At 42.3% G+C, this 17912-nt stretch overlaps 1 protein-coding gene across 1 annotated transcript in view; it reads left to right on the forward strand.

Moving 5' to 3' along the window:
- The first annotated feature begins 13021 nt into the window (after positions 1 to 13021).
- The window catches only part of RAI2 (retinoic acid induced 2), a 65778-nt gene continuing 60887 nt past the window's right edge, over positions 13022 to 17912 (forward strand). Inside the window, exon 1 of the mRNA XM_074967606.1 lies at positions 13022 to 13134. The gene's annotated coding sequence lies outside the window, so the exon portion shown is untranslated. The remainder of the gene's footprint in view (positions 13135 to 17912) is intronic.

Here is a 17912-nt window from a genome sequence, read left to right on the forward strand (position 1 = left end):
GTTGTCTTTGTATGAGCTGTCACAAAGCAACTGGGTAGTGCCAACGTTACTGGAGATGTTTTTAAAAGGGTTGGGCAAATAATCCAAACCTGAACCAGGAAAAGGGGAAGTCATATGAAGAAATATACATGTGTGCGCATGCAGGCATACTTATGAACTGGGTGCTGAACCATTTCTCCAGTGTTAGCTTTAATGTCTACAACTCTCATTGGAACGTAGTGTCCAAGAAATGATGTTTCAAAACCTCTAGGAATTGCACTTTTTTTTTTTTTTTGGAACCAATAAGAGGGCTTGAGTTGGGCGTTTAATGAGGCTGCTCATTTAATGTATCTAATTAGTAGTTTTTACCATCCTTCTATTTCTTTGATTTAAAACATTTGTGTTTTGGCTTTGTAAACTTTAAAGCCATTATTATTCATCTAAGACAAACTGTATTATGGGAGGTGCTTTTTTGGTCCTGTTTAGTATATATGAGTTGATAATTTCAAGGCACGCTGTCTGGAAGCAGGTTTAAATATGCTAGAATTATTTGCAGGGGCTTCATTATTCTCTAACTTGATTATACATATACACATTGTATATTTGGGGTTATTTACCTTTTTATAATGTACCTTATATACTTAGTGCTGCACAAATCCTAAAACAGCTACAAAATCACTTTCTACTATCTTCATGACCTCATGGCATAAGAATCAGGAACTGAAGGAATACTAGTTTGCTTCCGAAACTGAAGATAAACTAAAGTTCACTAGTTTCAGAGTAGCAGCCATGTTAGTCTGTATCCGTAAAAAGAAAAGGAGTACTAGTGGCACCTTAGAGACTAACCAATTGATTTGAGCATAAGCTTTCGTGAGCTACAGCTCACTTCAGCGGATGCATGATGAAGTGAGCTGTAGCTCACGAAAGCTTATGCTCAGATCAATTGGTTAGTCTCTAAGGTGCCACTAGTACTCCTTTTCTTTTTTTGTAAAGTTCACTAGGCACTTCTCCAAGTGTTTAGCTCTTCTTTTCTTCTGCTAGAGGACTGGGGAGGATGGAGGAATCAAATGATTTTAATAAAGCCTGTAGAAACATTTGGTTTGTTGTCTTTTAGGACCTGAGACAAAGCCTAATAGATTTCTTCCATTAATTTAAATGGGCTCTAGAGCAGACACTAAGAGCTTTCCTTTCCCCCCCAAATCATATTTCTTTATATTAAAATTTCTGCCTAATACACTGACTTCTCTTTTCCCTCCCTTGTTTTTTCAATCTCTTACTTCTGTTCCTCATTCTCTTTTCTCTGTTCATTTTATCTTTCCCTCAACATCTCTGGTCTGTCTTTGTGATTTTTCAGTTCTCCTCCCCAAGCACTGACCCCACTGAATTCATTCTGCATGATTACACTCCGCAAATATGCTGCCATTGATGGACAGGAGCTTCTTGCAGCATAGCTCATGGATTGTACAGTACTCATGTGTCTACATATTGATTTTCATCCAGAGATCTCAAAGCACTCTATAAAGGAGATTAGGTATGAAATCTTGGCCACACTGACATAAATGGGAGTTTTGCCATTGACTTCAGTGGGACCAGGATTTCACCCTATGTAACACTGGGGAAATAAGGGATAGGGAAACTGAGGCACAATGAGGTTAATTGGCTTGCCTATAATCATACAGTTAGTCAATGGTAGAGTCAGGAATAATGGTCAGGTCTTCTGACACCCACTGGACCACACTGCATCCACTAATCAGAAGCCTATATGGAAGCTTCAAAATCTAAAGCTAATCAATTTTGATCTCTAGGACCAGTGGGGCTCAGCTCCAAGCTGTATTTCAGGATGTGGCATTTGAGCCTCCATAGCTGGTGCCTATGAGAACATCCTCTTTCAATGCAGAACTAGGTATGCCTGACGGGCAGATTTCACTGTGAAAGGCTGCTTCTCCAGCTGCTTGCTAATTGTGCTAGAGGTTCCTTTTGCCACAGGGACTTGGCTGTTTTACTGTGAAGTACAGTATAGTGCATGTATAATTAATAGATATGTCACTGGGGCAGCTTTTGAAAGCATTTGCATTGTGGATGGGGCAATAATAACGCTACTCCTATCTGAGGACTGTGTCTTTAAAACCTGGAGTCAGTCAGGCTCCTGCCAAACAAGTATGAAAAGCAGTAGTTGCTGTTCTTCTGCGATGTAGGGGCATAAACAATGGAATACAAGTTCACCAGCAAGCCCTGTTCTTAGCGCTCTGTTGGCATCATTGATGTCCCTGGTGCGTAAACAAGGAAAGGATCGATTAGCCATGTTCATGTTAAGCTCCTTTCAAAACTCTGGACTGAAAAATAATGATTAACGTTAAAGTCCTTCCCCACCCCCCCAAAGGTGCTTTGGAGATTGCACAAACCATAACAGTCAAAATATTAAATGAACAATTGCATCTTAAAATTCAGGGGTTTGAGGACTCCTGGAAGTTTGCACCCACGCTTAGAGGGAGAGTTTGAGGCAAAGGGCCATAGAGAGCAAGGTCCATATCTGGAAGGGCCACCATTCCACTACTGTGACTTCTGTAAACCTCAGGAGAGTGTGATGTATGTTTATACACACACACACACACAAAATGGGCAGTAAGGGCCAGATTTTCAAAAGTATTAGGCATCTATCTGCATATTAAAGTCCCTAAACTATTAAAAATCAATTAGGGAATTAGGTGCCTGACATGCTTAGGTCCTTTTGAAAATCTCACCAGATGCATATCTGCTTCTTTAGAAGCCTAAACACTTCTGAAAATCTGGACCTAATGCCTCAATGGGGAAATGCTCAGGAGAGCCACATCCCTGCCTGTAACAGTTTTAAATGCCAGCGGAGCACACTTTAAAAATAATAAATAAATGCATAAAAGAGACTTTTACATTCATGAATCTACGAGGCAGTTACACCTAGTGAAAGAAACAAAGGCTCTTTGAAGGCTAAGTGGTGCCACGCTCTCTCATGGTAATTGGTACCTCGCCGTGCAGGGAGTTCTGTTGAAGGAAGTGGTGCTATTTGCTCTGAGTGAGGCAGCACCATTTCACTCTACACTAAACCAACTTTTCACTGTCCTAGCCTGGCTTTGGTAAAATCTTATGCAACTAAATTCAGTCAATGTTGGATTTATTTTCATTATTATAGGGTAGACAGAGCCTGTTTCTGATTCCTCTTCTCTATGTTTACACGGATGTGGTGATTACACCAGCACGAGACGAGAATCAGGCCCATCGTCTTTAAAGATAACAGCCAACTTCATTGTTGCTGTCTCTGAACAGTCACGTTCAGAAAGCTCTGGTTCAGTACACAGGCAGACAAGCCGATGTGGGTTGTGTGGACGGTTCAGGTTGCTGCAGGCAGGTGGGTTTACACGTAAGCTGGAAGCAGTCTCCCAGTCCAGCTGCACATTCCTGACTAGCAAAATATCTTGGCTGATGTCAGCCTGCTACTCAGATGTTGTGTAAAACAGCTCCCTGCAAGATTTTTGGCTTCTACCGTGCATAGTGGGCAAACTTCTCAGCTTGCCAACCTACTGGTTTTGGCTTGACTACAGTTGGCTTCTCTACAGTGGCTGTTTAGAGCTGTCTCGCTGCTACATTAGCTTCTAGGAAATCTGATGTCTGTGTGACCTGTCCATCTTGTTGGCTCTCTTCAGAACTGCCTGACGACTTCTCTGCTACTTGTGATAGAAGAAACTTTCCAACTGACTCTCCAACTACCTTCTCTGTTATTAAAATGTAAAGCAAGAGTGCCATTTCAGAACAATTCTGTGCACCAAGGGGGCACCAAGTACCTTTTTTACTTTATGAATCTGAACACCCAAAGTAAACACGGGAATTTCCCTGTATCTTTTCTGTACAGATAGAGTGAAGGGTACAAAATAGTGAACAGTGGAAATAAATTCTTGAGGAGAGAAGGGGCATCATCCAGGAGGTGAAGTAGCAAGCTGATGAAAGCTGATGGTGAGGTTAAGCTACCATTAAATATAGGAGAATCATAAGAACCATTGGTGAGCAGATTATGAGTACAAGCCATGAGTTATCACTTTTATGTGTCAAAGGACATGCATTTTGATATCTAGTACAGTTTGTCTCTTCCTATGACCTAAGCAGAGATGCCTTTATCCCAAATCATTAATTAATTCTTCTTGATTGGGGCAAGAACCTGTCCTGAATTTTCTTCTCAAGGCTTCATTCTGGTGACTATTCTCCTCTCCCATCCCCCTTTGGAGTATTCCTTGGATATTTCTCCATACTCAACAATACATAATGTGCATCTTGGATGAATGCATCTGATATTCTAACTTCAGCACTGACAGGACTCAGATACAAGTTTGAAAACACAAAAGGAAAGACTTTTATCTCTCAGCGTAAGGAGGATTGGTCATACTATTGCTACCTCAAGAATAGAGCTGGTTGGAAATTTTTCATCAAAACATTTTTTTTCAAGGGAAAATGCCTCTTCTGTCAACACTGAAAAAAGTGTCATTTCTTCAAAAATTCCCAGGGAAAAATATTTCAAAACATTTTTTTTTTAGTTTCAGAAAAATTTGCAATGTCATTTTAGAATTTCAAAAATTTCATTTAGAATTTTATTTTACGGGTTTTTATCATTTTAATATTTTATTTTTACATTAACACATGACCTGTCAGTAGTAGTGGTAGTGCTACATAATGTGACACACAAAGTCTCAAATTGTTTTATTACAACACAAACAGGACCTAGAAAAGATCTAGAAAAGATAAGATGTTTCAATCTGTACTAAGTAGCAGCTGCCCTTAATTTTTTAAAAATAAATATAATAGAGTATTAAACTAATTATGTCATAATAGCATCTGAGTAGTCATGAATATAATGCACTATTATAAAAATGAAAAAACCTATAAAATAAAATGCAAAACAATTTCAAAATGCCAAAATGAGATTCCAAACTCTAAAACACAATTCCAAAATGAAATGTTACTGAAACTGAAATATTGCAGAAATTGCAGGTCACAGGGCATTTAGAAAATATTTTGTTTTATTCTGAAATGGAAATTTTGCTATTTCCCTTGGGCTGGAAAGTCTGAGTTTCGATCTGCTCTGCTCCAAAGCTAGAACTCATAGAGAAAATTTCCAGTGGCCAGAGGCCCTTGGCATTCACCTTCACCCAAGGGAGAATTTAACTCCCCCTCCATGGGTGAGTGAACAGCATTTCCTGGAAAAAAAAAAAAAAAGAGTAAACTTCTGGAAGTGACGAATGGTCTCTGAAAGAGGCTAAGGGGCTTTCATCAAAATTACCAATCAGCTCAAATTCGAAGAGATTCTCTCCTCTTCATTGCTTCTTCATCTCGTTCAGTTAGAGGCCTGCTGAATGAATCTCAGACACAATCCTATCTTGTCAGATTTCCATCCTCCCAAAAAACTGACCTTTTCAAATGTTAATATGAAAGGTAGATGATGTGTACGAGTCTCTAGTTGAGATTTTACAGCTGGCTGCATTGCAATAAGAATAGTGATTGGCTGCCCGTGTAAAGTTATGTGAGAGCTGGGGTGTGTGTGGAAACAATATCTTCTTTGCAAATAATGCCCCATACTTCAAGCAGCTGTAGCCTAATGACTTTGCAAGTTAACTCCTTTTAGACCATCACAATTGCTGAAGGAGAAAATGTTGCAGGTTAACAGAGATCGGTAACACTGTCTGATCCCTAGCCTAGTGCTGTCCTAAGGCCCCATCCTTTGCTCAAGTGAGTAACTGTTAACTGACAGGGCCAGCATAAGGCATCAACCACACTGGTGACCATCTTGAAGAAAATATTTAGGGGAGGTTCCATTTCGGGCACCCCATGCCTGCCATCTAATGGCTGGACAGTTTCAGGGGCCTTACTACTTTAGGAGCACCCTCTGCACTGCAGGGCAGTGGCCTAGACCATCAAAATACCTAGCAGTGCCTCTATACATAACTACTTACCTGACTTCAGTTGTCCCCACTAGGACAACTCCCATGACTAAGGTCACTCACATGGGGAAGAAGGGGGGGTGTCTCAAGATTGGACCCATAATGAAACATCAGTATATTTGGGGAGACAACATAGAAAACTTCTCCTGGTTTCATGGAAAATGAGCCTCAAAGTTTCCACTGCTCATTAAATGACTGATCCAAAACCTACTGTAGTTAACAGGAAGACTTCCATTGACCTTCAGTGGGCTTTGGAACAGGTCATACAAATCTGGGAATCCCTGGGTGTGATCCCATAGCCGCTCCACATGCTGAACTCCCACTGAAACCAGGGGGTATTCTGGGTGCCCTTTGAGCCCCCTATAATATTAGGTGGGCTCAGATTGTGAGCTTTGCTTCTGCCTGACCTCAATTCAGCAGTACGTGCTACAAGAAAGCCAATAATTCTGGCTAAAGGGTATTTTAAAAAAATGCTTAAAGCAATACTAATGCATTATTCACTACTTACTGAGGCAGGAAGAGCAGAGATAGACATTTGGGCCTTGGGTCTTTCCTGAGATGTACAGTATACTGACTTGGTGTGCTTATGGCGTTATAATAGATTTTTCATTACTAAGATTATTTAAAAGACATCCCTATGATCAAAGGAAGAGACGTGTATGAGTGTTGCTGGAGAACTACATTAAGTTCACCTTTGCTTTTTTACTCTTATAATGGCTAGAGATGTTTCCGGTGCTGTCAGTTTTCTCTAGGGATAAAATATGCATTTTTTTTCTTTTAGAATAGCAAATATTTGGGGAACTCATGGAGTACTCAAAATGCCATCTTCTCAGCAGCTAGCCCAATGCCTTAGGACTTGCTCCTGAATGTGCCATAATGAGCACAGATCTCACCACCTTCCAAAAAAAATGCAAAACTCGCTTATTTAACTTTCCCAAAATAAAAAAAAATATGAGGGGGAGAGAGAGAAACTTAAGATACATAAAGAACTTGTAATAAATAAATGAAAACCCTCGTAAGGCACTCAGGTTCCATTGTGATAACTACAATGTAATAACCTAGATAGAATACATTTATAATGATTGCTATAGTGAGACGTAATCTCAAAACAGTCAGAGATGCCGGGTTCTTCCTGGTTCTCCAGAACACACATTTTGGACTTTCCCCAAATTAGAACCTTTTTGTTCTATGATACTTTATCATAACTCAGCAGTTATACAAGTTGTAGTGGCATCACAGCCAAGCCTTGCCCATACCACAGAGAATATAATGTTAGACAATTTCCTCTGCTGTTGTTGGTCAAAAGAAATATCACACTTTACTTCGGAAACCTGAAACTCCACCAAGCCTGGTTAGCTGTATGGAGAAGGCCTGCTGGACCCAGGAATAGCATGACTGAATTTTAGTTACAGTTCCTCAAGGTAGGTTCTGCCTAACATGTTTTGAGTCTGATACTTCATGATTTTTAGCTGTGACTATACATTAGTTTGCACTTAGATTACGATCTTCTTTAATATATTACCAATATCCACAGCTGATCTGGCACGGAAGCCACTTACTCAGTTTGCTGAATAACAAAACAAAGAAGTGACCACACTGAGCTGTAAAAAAGCAACAAGGTTATGTGCTATAGTTTTATCTACAACTTTGTTATAAACCTCCCTATATTTATCCTTTTATAATACAGATATACACACTCACAAACACACACTAATGCACCTGGTTTATTGGTGATTTTCTTCATAGCCTTAGATAATGGCTGTAACTCAAGATATAACATGATTTCTATAAATAAGAGTTTTATTAAAATAATAATAATTGGGAGGGGAAAGAGTTCTTTGAAGTCCCTATTCTTGATAGAATTTATATTTTTCCTCTGTTTGATCCCAGAAGCAAAGTCTAAAAAACTGACACCACAACTCAATATTATGGATCTTAATAACAGAATAGTTTTTAAAAATGTAAAATTCAGTCAGTAAACCAATAATAAAGCACCACCCATTAATGTGATCTATATTTTTAAAAAAGTTTAAATTAAGTCAGTAGTGTGAGCTAGGTTATAACTACATTAACATGACATTGCATGTCAAACATCACATGACATTATGGTGACATCACAAATCGCTAAACTATGCCATTGTCATTTATTATTATGTCACTAAAATCTCTTGATATATTTAGCAAGTGGTAACACCAGTGGCTATATAAATCCATTGTTGAACTACAGTGATGAAATAAACCATGGAACTCAGGTGGATTATGACCTCATGAAAACTCAAATAATAGAAATGTAGTTTTATAATCTCTTTTATTCATTACTCTTTTTATAATATGCAATGCCTTAAACAATTTTTAAAGATGCCTGAGTCTTCTTGCAGTCCATTCCTTATTGTTTCAAAAGCTGAAAATTACTTCTCTTACTACAAATCTTGCATCTGTTCAGAATTTCTATGTTATATGCTCTCATCCCATTTACTGTGTTCTGAAGAGTTTAGAACAAATGATATGCACACATTGGATTATAAACCCCACACAGCTCATAGTATCAGTGTTGATTATAATTCATGAATCCAATTTAAAACTTCTAATCCATCTTGGATTGCTGCATTAATAACAAAATGTGACAGCATTTCTTTCAATATGTATAGCATTGATGTGATCAAAGTGTTTCTATGCAATCAAGAGTAAAGCAAAGATGTGTGATCCAACTGGATTACTCATGGTACTTTGTAATAGGGAATAATAGAACCTTGTTAGGATTACCACTAAAAATAATCTATTAAATGGCTATAGTACCTATATACAAAATGATCCTGACTACTTTAAAACAAGTACAGATTAAGGTTCTGATTCTGTGTTGGAATCCACGAGTGCACACCCTGTGTCCATGCAGAGTCCTGATACTTATTGAGGGCCCACTAGACAAATGTTGTCTTTTAATTTTGCCACCAAAAGATGTACAAATTCCCTAAAGATGCACAAGCAGTACTAGGGCTCCATTATGCTTACATTACATGTAAGCATTTACAGATTTGGGCCCCTTAATTTGCATTCTTATTTTAGCTGCCGTAAGAATAGCAACCCAAGCAAATTGTTCCTAATAAAAACAAGATTCTATTCTAGCACTGGCAGTGTTTATGTTATTAAGATAAGTAGTTTTAGGAAATACCATAGGGATAGATGGATGAGGTAGACATGCTGATGCACACCCATAGAGCCGTATAAATTAATAAATAATAATTGCTCTCTTAGTAACATGGTGAAGTGCCTGAGGCCATGCTATCTCACCTTCCTCAAGAGACATGCAGCAAAATGACATAATGCTTACCAACTTGTTTAGTGACATTGACCGTGGCAGGTCTATGAGAGCATCAATGTGAGACATGAGAAGAGGGCAATCAGCCATCATTGACATGGGGATTTTTAATTGATTTTAAATTAAGGTCACTGTCCCCAGGCCACAGCTAGATTCGATTATTTCTGGCATATCTCTGTTGCATATATTTCTGACAGAAATATATGCGCAGCACTGACTTGGGGGGTCATGAGGGTTTTTGTAGAGGTCTGTGACCCAGTAAACTTTCATAATGTGCACTACACCTACAGTTAACATTACTACTATCCCATTGACAATAGTTAACATCTTGTTTAACCATTCCATTCATCTCTTTTAATATTGGGTTTTATTGTTACAGTTTGTAACACCACCACAAACATCACTGCTTTCCATTCCCAGTGTCTGAATAGAATATAACAATCTTCCATTACAATGCAGGCTGTGTCCTTATATATGTTACACTGTGAAATACAATGTAATGTCCTCTCCGATTGTCCATTGAATGGTTGTAATTCCCTCTAGGGGTCTCCTTTAAATTCAGGCTCATAGTTTTAAAATATTTGGAGGAGGGAAGAAAAAAGAGACCGTCTCAAGCCTATGTAATCTACCTAAGAACTATAGATGCTAGCTGTTATATTAACACCTTTTTATATATTCCTTGATTCCACAGCCATGGAATTTGCTGTGAAATCTACCCCTTGCCAAAGAATTGTGCTCCAGAATGTACATATTATTTATTTTTAAAATCATGGTTCTCGTGCAGCCTTCGTGCCTGTAAAGAAAACCTTGGAACTGTGAACCCAGTGTATGTTGGTGCAATGTTGGCTTCCTGTGAGTGCTGACAATCCTGAAACAATAGCGTCCCCACTCATCTCAGTGGGGTGTTGATTCTGAAATCTAAATATTACAGTTTAAATGATTATCTTGTTCCATTGCTGATCATTTTACTGAGAGCACCCAAGTACTGTTCCCATCCCAAAGCCCTAAATTGTCTTCTCTGGAGCCAAAAGTCCCAACTATCCTCTACTCATCTACAAGACCCTCCTGCTTCCCCTCACAGCTTCCATAATGCAGTTATGCATTTCCAATATGTAATTCTGCATAATACAAAAAATTAAAAAGTTGAGAACAACACACAGTTAAATGGAATATCACATTAAATCACAGAGGCTCCTTCACTGAGTGTATTATTTATATTCATAGTTAATTGACCAAAACCCACCATTTTAAAATTTAAATGAAGCTACTGTTCAACTCAGGCCTGCTCCATCCATGTGCTGTTGTATCCAGACATCATGTCACAGAATTTAGGTCAGCTTGCTGTAGTATACACGGGGCCTTGACTGTGGTGGTTGGTGCATTTGAAAAAAGTTAAGACAAAATGGGTAAAGCAAAGGAAAGATTAGAAAAGCTGAAGAGAAAGGAATTAGTTACATTTATTCACATCTTCAAGGAAATTAGGCTATATAATACTGAAAGGTTTTATGGTGTCTAGTATTTCTTTCCATATCAACAAGTTCACTCATACTTTATTTATAATGATCTCTATCTCAGTAGACTATATTTCTCTGTTATGAGAAGTGATCAAGGAACTAGGATTTTCTCATCTAGGTTTGATAAATCTGCTAGGTCTACTTGTTCATGGGTTTTCCACCTAGGGGTGGTGACCCCTCTGCCCTTCCTATATTGCTAATAGGGAAGGAGGTCTCGCTTACATCTACGCAGTTGCAGTTTGGAAAAATCCAAGAACCTCATGGTACTTGGTAATAAGTCAATATGTTTACTAGCAGGTAGGTTTGACCTAGATTCCTAAGGGGGAGTGGAGAAACATTTTAAACAAAACTGCACAAAGGACTAGAACAGGGGTAGGCAACCTATGGCATGTGTGCCAAAGGCGGCATGCGAGCTGATTTTCAGTCGCACTTGCACTGCCTGGGTCTTGGCCACCAGTCCGGGGGGCTCTGCATTTTAATTTAATTTTAAATGAAGCTTCTTAAACATTTTAAAACCCTTATTTACTTTACATACAACAATAGTTTAGTTATATATTATAGATTTATAGAAAGAGACCTTCTAAAAATGTTAAAATGTATTACTGGCATGCGAAACCATAAATTAGAGTGAATAAATGAAGACTCGGCACACCACTTCTGAAAGGTTGCCAACCCCTGGACTAGAAGATAGACTATAGGGGACACTCCTGCACTATTTGGGAGATGGATCAGATGACCTAGTAAGTCTTTCTCCCCTCATTAGTTCCAATGATGCTATGATAAAAGGGAGTGTTCTCCTTTAGTATTTCTAAATCCATAATCTATTTGATCTGAGTCCAATCAAAGATTTTGAAATGACATCATAAACTACAACTCCAAATTTGGAGTAGCTAGTTAATATCACCATAAACCCAGATGGAAATACAATCATTTATATAATGTGCATTTAAAGGCATATTATGTAATATTAGACATAGATTTAGTTTAATGCTCAGAACCATCCAAAAAGCTGCTAGTGCCACTAACAGCAATTTAAAGTATCTGAAAACACTTTAAAAATTGGGTTACATGATAACAGCTGGGCTGGGGGGAGTTCTGGGGATGGGGAATGAGGGTATAGGAGTTGCAGGGGAAAATGGGGGTGCAAAATAAAAACCACAGCAAGGGACCAAGTAAAAAAATGTAGGGAGAGAGCACACTGTAGAAGCAGGGGAGCCTGGTCAAATATGGGACAGAGGAAAAACAGAGGGATCACAAAGTGGAGGAGTATAGGCCAAAACACTCCTGTTAGAAAGGGAGTGGCCCTATGGCCTCCCCCTTCTCTAGCTGTTTATGAGGTTGTCAGGATTGTATTGTAAACCTTAGGGTTAAAAATCCTGTGACCCTTTCCAAGGTGCATAGTGCGTTTATTTGGTTGCTGACTATGGGCCACCTCTTACAACAGGGTCCGCGGGGGCAGCAGACCCCAGCTGAAGCCACTGGCGCACCCGCGAGGAAGCCGTGGCCCCCTCCATGCAGATCCAGTTGCAGAAGGGGGCCCAGCACCTCCACAGCGAGCTCTGAAGAGACGCGGAGTGGGGGTGCGGGGCAAGGGGTGGCGAACCCCGCGATCAGTAACGCCCCAGCTCCCCCTTCCGCATGGGCTCCTGGCCCCGCCAACCCCCACTCGCCAGTTTCCCCCACGCTCCCGTCTTTCCCCAGCACCCCGGTTTCCCCCACACCCGCTGATTATCGCCACCCTCTCCACCCCCCCCCGCCTTTCCCTTCACGCCCCGATCAGCCCGCCTGCTCCCCCTTCTCCACCTGCTCCCATCACCCTCCGCCTCCCGCCCCGGCCTTTCCCCCGGCACACGGGGCCGCCCCGGGGCCCCTCTCAGCTGGAAGCCGGGGGCTGAGGCAGCCCCGCGCCCCAGCCGCGAGCGGAGAAGGCGCCGGGGGCCTCGCGGCGGCTCAGGCACACCCGCCTCCCCGCGTCGGGCATGCGCCGTGGCGGGCAAGCGAGCGATTTGGGGAGGGGAGGGAGACGTGACACTCCCCGGCATGTGCACCCAGGGGGCGGGGCCACTCCTCCACCCGCTGCCCCCCCAGCCTCGCGTGGGGCGGGGCGGGGGGAGCGAGAGACGCGGCTCCCCAGCCAGCCGCGAGGACAGGGCGGGCGGGCAGCGCCGCGGCACGTAGAGTGGCTCGGCCACGCCAGTCGGGCGGCGGCGGCGGCTGACAGCGACGCAGGACCCCCCCCCCCCCGGCCCGGCCAGAGCAGGCGCAGCCCGCTCCGCCCCCCCCGGTCCAGCGGCGGCGTGACACCGACCGCGCTCCATGGAGCCCAGCTAGGGGCGCCCGCCCGCAGCCGCCGGGAGAGCCGGAGGTGAGCCGCTCTGCGCCGCGGGGAGAGCGGGGGGTGCGCAGGGACCCTGCCCGGCCGGGGTGTGGGGGGGTGTTGCTGAAGGGTGACCCCCGCCCCCTCCCCCGGATATATCAGGCTACCAGCGGGAGCGGGCGAGTCCGCACGGGCATCCGTGGGAAGGTGACATGAGGGGTGGGAGGCGGGGTGCAGCCGGCTGACAGGTCGCTGCAGCCGCCCGGGGAGGAGGAGGAAGCCGGCGGCTTGCAAAGCCCGCGGCGGGGCTGGACCGGCTGCCCCCGGCACGGGCAGCGGCCGGCACCGAGAGGCTGCTGTGCAGGGTTTGCCGCAGACAAGGGGAAAACGGGGCGGGGGGGTCGGAAGGCAAAGTGGGGTTTTTTGGGTGGTCGGGGGGTGGGGGGGGGGATTAGCGCAGCCGGGCGGTGCGAAGGGAACGGGGTTGGTGCTGGAGGAAGGAGGCTGTTTGCGCCGCTGTTGGCGCTGATTTGCATCCAGCGGAACAATGCTAAAATTGCCTTTTGGTAGGTGATGGGAGGGATTGTTTGTTGGGGGCATCCGTCTCCTCTTAGATTTGTGGCTGGGAGAATGAACTGGGTTGTTCTTTTTATTTATTTATTTGAAAAGCGATGTCTGCTCCCTGCGGCTCCAAGGAGCAAGGCTTGCTGTGAACTTGTATTTTCAAGGATTTTGCAAAATACCTCCCCGCACCCTAACTACGTGCGCGCTATAGCAGTCAGAATTGGCTCTGCGGTATGCACTTCGGGAGCCTTATAATAAACATTATGAGATTCTGGGAAATAGTCAAAACGTGGAGGATATGAAGACCCCAGGTATAAAGCAAACACACAGAGAACTGTGGTATTATTTCTCTTGCCTTAGCTACATTTGTAGCCACAACTCTTTTCAGTAATATTGGCTAACACAAACAAATCCTGCATCTGATGTGGCTTTTCTAGCTGAAAGAGTTGATTTCATATACATTTGTTGTAAACCATGACTGTTGTGTCACATCGCACTGAATGAGGTCTGAATGTTTAGTGAAATGAAATCTCATCACAGTTGCTTTTTAGGGTTAGAAATGTTGCCAAACAGCTGCTGCTTTGTGTTTCAATTGTCGAGGTCCCAGGAGTGGATTTTGGACACAGTAAGAGAGAGATGGTGTGTAAACATTGAAGGAAGGGGAAGAACATATACATGTACATAGAGTGCCTCTTTACAAAACTTTTAAAAATAATTATTGGGGTTATGGAGTGGGGAGCTTTGCATGTGTGTGAGAGAGACCTAATTTAGATGAAGTGGTCCGATTTTTACAATAAACAAACACTTCCCAGTTATCAGTGGTTCAAATACTTGCATCAGTGAAGTAAATGAAAGCCAGAGAGAAATTTAAAAAAATATTGTGTATATTTAAAGGTTGGCAGTAGTGTGTTATGTAGATATTTTTCACAGTCAGTAGTGAAACACTTGGAAGATTTATGGTTCAAAAGTTGCATCACTTCCTTTCTCATTGTTCAGATTCATAGAGAAGGTTGCCAAGAAGATAAATTGTCACCTGTGTTCTTTGTTATCTACAGTAGATAGAGTTAATTGTTTCTTCTGGACTAGGTAATTATGGACTATGTGCCACTAGTGTCACAGTAGTGAGGTTTGGATGCACATCATCTTGGCTTTTTAAGAATATGTAAATATTTTACTAAAGAAGTTTTACATGAACCAAATGGTATTGTGCTGAGTCTGAGTGTTCAGTGATGGAGATAAATAGATAACATCTTTTCTTAAAAGGCTGGTTTTGCTTGGGGGGGTTTTTTTTTTTTGCAGTTGTTTACATTAGTTTTCTCAGGTTAGTCTCAGTATGAATAAATTGTTTTAGAAGAAAATCTTCCTTAAAATACAAGAAAAATGCAGTGAGGTAAATTGTAATCTGTAATTTTAATTCTAATGTATTAGTTTGAGAGGAAAGAGCATTTGGTTGCTGAAGTATTCCTGGATTTTTCTGTATTAACCCTTATTTGTTTAGATCACATTTTCTCTTTTTCATTGTTACCTCTTTAATGTAGCTTATTCTCTAGGGAAATTATTTAAAATAAATTTGAAAATAACAATATATTTTTTCCCTTTGGCAACTGGCAAGAACATGTTTAATTTCTAAAATAATATAGAACGCCGGAGTATTCCCAGCATTACAATTATATATAGCAGTGGTTCTCAAACTTATTTGATCGGGCCCTGCTTTTTTGGGTCTTTAATCATTTATGGCCCCAACCCCAACAGTATATATACTGCCACCCAGCTCTGAAGGCAGAGCGGAGAGCAGTGGCTGCTGGCTGGGTGCCCAGCTTTGAAGGCAGCGCAGCGCCAGCAGTGGCACTGAAGTAAGGGAGGCAGTGTGAAAAGTGATATTTGTCACAGCACTTTTCACAGGAGACTTAGCACCCCATTGCCACCCTTACTTCTGCACTGGTGCTGCTGCCACCACCCTGGGGGCTGGTAGTTGGAGCCCCACCACCTCCAGGTGAGGGATTGGAGGAGCGGAGGGAGGAGAGCTGGAGCCTGGGCTGCCTCCCAGTGAGGGATTGAGGGCAGTGGGGGGGAGGAGGCGAGCCCAGGTAACGGGGCTCTGGCTGTCAACACTGTGGCAGCGGGGCTTCAGCTGTCCCTTTATCCCCACCTCACAGGCATGTGTGGCCCTTCTGCATGAGCTCCAGCCACCTGGGGTTGACAGAGCTCTTCAACCAACCAACAAACAAAAAGCACACAGCTCGTGTCTCCCTTGCCACTTTCCCACACCTCCCTGGGAGGCCTGTCCCAACCGCTGATATATAGGAAGTAAAATCAGAATGCTTCCTTTTTCTTTTCATTTGATATATGAATTTGGGGAGTTCTCCTCCTCCTGGAAAGAGAGACATCAGTGGCAGTGACTGAAACTAGACGCTATGGGCTGAATAGATACCTGGGGATCGGGTCCAATAAGATCGCAAATACGATGCACATTTTCCCACAGACCGCTCTCAGTGCAGTTCATTAATTACTTCTAGCACTCTTGATATTTTGTCCTTAGAATCTCTGATCAATTTCGTGGTGGTTTTTTATGGTAAGAGCAAAGCTCCATGTGGGGTCTCATTGAATGAGCCAAACCTTGCCTCCCCCAATGTAATCTGCTCTTTTTATTTTATTTTATTTTATTTTAAATCTTCTTTCTTTGAAGCATGAGAAATGGCCACAACAGGAGATGGGGTGGCACCAGGCATTCACTCTCCGGTGCTTGGCTGGCTGGTTCTTGCTGACGTGCTCCAGGTCTAACAGATCATCATATATGGGGTCAGGAAGGAATCTCCCCGCCCCCAGTCACGTTATCAGTGACCTTGGGGTTTGTTTGTTTTTTGCCTTCCTCTGCAGTTTGGGATGCAGGTCACTTGCCAGGATTATCTGGGCATATCTCACTTAATCATTTCCCTGCTATTGAGAGGGTGTCAGGCACTGGTACACTTCAGTCCCTCCCGTTCTCGGGCTGTGGCACGTAATAATGTAGTCTCCTCTGGGCTGTAGTACTTTGGTCTAATTTTGGTTGTTGGATTTAGTGTGTGGGTGCTGGGTGGGGTTGATGGCCTGTGATATGCTGGAGGTCAGACTAGATGATCTAGTGGTCTCTTCTGGCCTTGAACTCTGACTCTAAACCCATTTTTACCTTGCAATGTGGCTGAAGCCAAATTTGAACATGAGGTAAATGCTAGTAAATTAAGCTAGAGCGACATTTAGCTTCCATTTATGTATATAAAATTCTGAAACAGCGCCAGTAAAAAGATCTGTCTGAGTCTGACTGCATCAAGAACCTCCAGAACTATGATTTTTCCAGGACACTCAGACTCTGCACAATACCATTTGGTTCATGTAAAACTTCTTTAGCAAAATATTTACATATTCTTAAAAAGCCAAGATGATGTGCATCCAAACCTCACTACTGTGACACTAGTGTCACATAACCCATAATTACCTAGTCCAGAAGAAACAATTAACTCTATCTACTGTAGATAACAAAGAACACAGGTGACAATTAAACTGCCTTCTAACGAGAACACAAATGATAAGTATTATAACTTGCATGGATTGCATTGAAAGCAGAGTCTCTAGGATAAAGTCATTGGAGCTGGTTAGATGAAGGCATAGAATCCGTGTTAAGAGGGTGGATCTGAGCAGGTTGCAGCTTCAAGAGGCTAGAATCGTCGGTGAACAGCCATTTGAAACTCATGCTTGATTAGCGCTCAGAGTAATGTGGATTACAGTAGAAAAGGTGTGTCCATATGTAATGAAGAAGATTGACCCTGTGGTCTGGGGCACAGGAGATTTTGGTTCAATTTCTGGCTCTACCACAAAGTTCTTATGTGGCATTGGGCAAGTCACTTAATCAAAATAGATAAAACAGACAAAGGGTGAGGGAATTGTGGCACAGAAAGCTTATCAGCTTTTCAGGGCAGAGACTCTCTCTCACTCTGTGTTTATAAAATGCCTAGCACAATAGACCTTGATCTTGTTTGGGGCTTCTAGGCATAACTGTAATGCACATCATAAATAGTAATGTAACAAAAAGGTGGCCAACAAATGGTACCTCGAGAGTTTCCTATGCTGTCATCTATGTAAGTCAACAGAGAATGGAGGTGGAAGCAAGCATCTCTCTTGGAATAACAACAGGCTTCTTATTTTAGCATGGAAAAGAGCCAGAGATAGGGAGGTTGTTGCTGCCTTGCTGGTCAAAGTAAAACAGAAGTCTTGCTGAAAGAGTAATA

The sequence above is a fragment of the Natator depressus genome, chromosome 1 (assembly GCF_965152275.1).
Source record: "Natator depressus isolate rNatDep1 chromosome 1, rNatDep2.hap1, whole genome shotgun sequence".
NCBI classification, from domain to species: domain Eukaryota; kingdom Metazoa; phylum Chordata; order Testudines; family Cheloniidae; genus Natator; species Natator depressus.